This window comes from Neovison vison, chromosome X (assembly GCF_020171115.1).
Source record: "Neovison vison isolate M4711 chromosome X, ASM_NN_V1, whole genome shotgun sequence".
Lineage (NCBI taxonomy): Eukaryota > Metazoa > Chordata > Mammalia > Carnivora > Mustelidae > Neogale > Neogale vison.
Window position 1 is genome coordinate 96,335,027 of NC_058105.1, and position 4,224 is coordinate 96,339,250.

General features: G+C 50.5%; 1 non-coding gene across 1 annotated transcript; it reads left to right on the forward strand.

Annotated features, from left to right (window-relative positions):
- Positions 1-3,714: 3,714 nt before the first annotated feature.
- LOC122897727 lies at positions 3,715-3,858 on the forward strand. The gene has a single exon (XR_006382600.1). It is a non-coding gene; the product is annotated as a U4 spliceosomal RNA (small nuclear RNA).
- Positions 3,859-4,224: the final 366 nt, after the last annotated feature.

The following is a 4,224-nucleotide window of genomic DNA, read 5'->3' on the forward strand; positions in this document are numbered from 1 at the left end:
TGTTTGAAGCCACGAAGGTTTGAAGCCACTAAGTAATAAATAACATTTAACCTTCCTGAGCCTTGGCTGTCCCTTTCCATAAAATGGGGTGATCATATCTATTGTCATAACTTACAAAGAGTGAATTTCAGACACAGTGAGATCATTTGCTGGGCACCCACTGTGGTTCTGGGACCACAGTGGATGCCTTATACATGGACTTTGGAGCATCTCATCTGGAGGGCACCTCTGGGCAGTAGGTACTGTTTGGCCCACTTCGCTGGCAGGGAGCCTGAACTCAGAGGGGTTCACTAACTTGCCCATGGGGGTGCATCTCGGGTCAGAGCCGGGACCCTACCCCGGGTCGCTCTTCTAACCACTATGGGCCAGCAAGGCCTCCTCCACGGAAGCCCAAACCTTCCTGTGTTTTAAGAACTCTGGCTTTGTCACGTGGTTGGAGGAGGGAGGTAGGGCGCATGCTCACAAGGCTGGCCTCCAACAAGCTCGTCTCCTTGAGGGCAAGTTAGCATGGCTACTTTTGGGGGCCAGTCCCGTGCTCTCGGCGCTGCTTCTGAGAGCCCTGGGTCACAAGAGATGACAGAGTTCAGAGCAAATCCATTTTTCACTTCTAGGAAAGCAGCCAAATGCAGCTATGATTATTAGGAATAAATGCATGTCCACAGTCCATAGTCACGGGCAAAAGGCTGCTTGTTTCTCAAGAGGCAGGAAGTGCCTGGGCCACGGGTGCCCTGCTCCCACCACTGTAGTGCCTCAGGAAGCCCTAAGGCCGCCCTTTTGTTCCCCCATGAGTCCCCTGGAGATACACACACACACACACACACACACACACACACACACACTAAGCCATGGGCGAGGAGGCGGATGTGGGGACCTGGCCCACCATGGGGTGGGGAGTGGGCCACAGGCCTCTGCTGGCCCAGGCAGACACCCTCCCAACCCTCCCAAGAACGGGTGAGTGACATCGGAGAGAGTGGTGAAGGAATCTCCCCTTGTCCTCTCCCAAGCTGAGGACGACCCTCTCCACCCCAGAGGCCCAGGAGCAACCACATCCTGGGTGGGCGACGGAACCCTCCAGCTGAAAAAAAAATCCACAACCTCCCCACATTCTTGATTCCCCCCATCTTACTCAGAAAGCCTTTGCTTTCACAGCCTCTCAGAAGTGCTCACCCACGGCTCGGTGGGTTAAGAGTCTGCCCAACTCTTGATAGCGGCCTCAGGTCATGATCTCGGGGTTGTGAGATCGAGCCCTGGGCTGGGCTCCATGCTGAGTGTGGAGCCTGCTTAAGATTCTCCCTCTCCGTCTGCCCCTCATCCCCAACTCTACCCGGCTCGTGCACACGAGCCCACACACGTGTGCACACATACTCCCTCTCAAATAAATAAATAAATTTCAAACAATGGAAGTGTTCACCCACGATACAATGTGTGGAAAGAGCTGGCCTGAAAGTATATTGCTAAGGAGATCTCACTTTGCTTAAAAAATACATATATTTAAAATTTATAGATTTGGATATATGAGAGATACATGAAAATGAGCAGCAAGAACCACCTGAAGACGTTCTGAGTGATTTTCTCAAGCGGTAAGATGACTTTTTTTTTCTTCTTTATATCTTTCCGCATCTTCGACTTCACTACAAAGTGCATGATTGCTTTTAGCATCAGAAAATAAATATTGTCTGTGCTGCTTTTTCTGAATGTGAGCGGCCTAGAAAAGTCACACCTTAAAATTCTTCCCATGCAGCACCAGTTCCTGCCTGGATTGTTAGCTGGTGTCTCAGGACATCCTAGTATTCGAGTAGGAGAGTTGGGGGTGGGGGAAGTAGGAGGACGGGGTGGGGGAAGAAGTAGGCGGATGGGGGGAAGGGGGGAGCCACACCAACTCCAAAAGCAAAAGGGGCAGGGCCACTGAGGCAAAGCAGAAGGGGGCAGGGTCCGTGAGCGGGCAGCCTGCACATTCTTACCTTAGTGACCTGAGTCCAACGGCAGTGCAGGTCCGGGCTGGAGAAGTTGCTGGAATGGAGGGCCACCCTGCCTGGCCTGGGCCTGGTGGGACAGGAATCCCTGGGCTGGGAGTAGAATTCTGAGGCTCGGTCATCATGCATGCCACCTGGGTCACCTTGGACTTGGTCACAAGATAGAGTAACAGCTCTATCTTGCAGGCTGAGTGTGCATTCTAGGAGGTGAGTTGATGCACATACAGTGTTCAGCACAGATCCTAACCCACACTGGGCACTTCCTAAATGCAGCTATGATTATTAGGAATAAATGCATGCCCACCAACTCCAGCTCTCTAGGTGAGCTCAGCATCTCAGTCATGCGGCGCCAGAAAAGGACTCAGCTATGCCATATACCTTCCGCCAGTGATTTCCTATTTTGTCCCTTGTTGGGTCCTGCTGTCCAAGAGGCCAGAGACATTTTTTTCTATCCCCAGAGTGACTTTTAGTGCTCTGTTCTGTGCAGCAAGGAGAGCTGCTCATTAGCACGAGTGAGAACTGTGCAGATGACATCACCAGAGGCCATCAAAGTAGCCCAGATGATTGTGGAATGTTTGTTTCACCCGGCTTGGAACAATGCCAGCACCCACAGCCACAGTGGGAGCCAAGTGGGGCAGGGGGCATCTGGGGAAAGCAGCCGCAATTGGGGATGACAAAGTCCTCTCCCACTGGGGAGTGGGGCCCGAGATGAGTTTCTCCACCCTACCGCATCTCCAGGCTTGCCGTGCCCAGCTGCTCACGCCCTGCTCTGACTTGCACACCTGATCCCAGGAAGGGCTTTCCAAGTAAATCCTTTACACGTTAGTGTGAATTTTCGTGCTCCCAATGGTCTCTCATTCCTTGAAATACCACCGTATGGGAAGGTCCTTGGGCTTAGCTGGGAAAATGAGGAGTTCTAATTTGGATGGTTTTTTTTAAAGATTTTATTTATTTATTTGACAGAGAGAGATCAGAAGTAGGCAGAGAGGCAGGCAGAGAGAGAGGAGGAAGCAGGCTCCCTGCTGAGCAGAGAGCCTGATGCGGGACTCGATCCCAGGACCCTGAGATCATGACCTGAGCCGAAGGCATCGGCTTAACCCACTGAGCCACCCAGGCAGCCCTAATTTGGATGTTTTAACCACCCTGGACCCAGCCATCCACGTCCCCAAGGTCAGGACCTCCTCTACGAGTCCAGGAACGCGTGTGTTTGCCTTTATTTCTCTCATTAAGGAGACTTGAATAAAAGCACAAAAGGCTTCTCTCTGTACCCTTAAAAGAGAAGGATTTAGGGGCGCCTAGGTGGCTCAGTGAGTTAAAGCCTCTGCCTTCAGCTCAGGTCATGATCTCAGGGTCCTGGGATCAAGTCCCGCATCGGGCTCTCTGCTCCACGGGGAGCCTGCTTCCCCTTCTCCCTCTCTCTCTGCCTGCCTCTCTGCCTACTCGTGATCTCTGTCTGTCAAATAAATAAATAAAATCTTAAAAAAAAAGAGAGAGAAAGATTTAAAGAGTAAAAACAGTATTATACTCGTCAAAAGTGATAAAAAGAGACAGAACTCTGAAGTCAGAAGGGAAAAGATGGACAGGTGTGACAAGACAAACCTTGGCGGTGTACCACGGCAACGATCTGAGACTGCAAACTGGCGGCCCACACATCCACCCCAGTCCCAACGTGCGTTGTTTCTTTTCGTGCTCACAATTTTTTGAATGAGTTGCTCACACTTTAAAATTGGAAGTTTTCCCAAGCTTTGCGCAGTGGCAGTATCGTAGCCAATGAGGTTTATCCGAGGCGCGATTATTGCTAATTGGAAGTTTTCCCATAAAAAAAATCTATATTTCCAGCATCTTCTGAAGAATCAGAAGATCTGGCACCCCGGTTCCCACTGGGCAACACTGGGAGGGAGCCCAGCAGAGGGCGGCACGCTTCCCGGCCCACTGTAGCCTTGCTTTCGTGCACAACTGGCCTCACCCCAGCAGACCCCTGAGATGTGCCATAAATGCAGGGAAAAGACAAAAGATGTTCTCGGAGAACAGTTTTGCAGCATAGCCAACAAAAATTTAATATCCATTATATAGAAATAAGAGCCAGACAAAGAGTTGAAGGTGGGGAGGGAAACGGGGCAAAGTATAAACCACTAATTCATAGGAAAAGGAATTTAAGTGGAAAATAAATGTGAAACATACGCGGATCCACTGGTGGTTAGGACAATGCAAAGGAAAACGAGAAGATAGTTTTTTTTTTCAAAAGCCATCA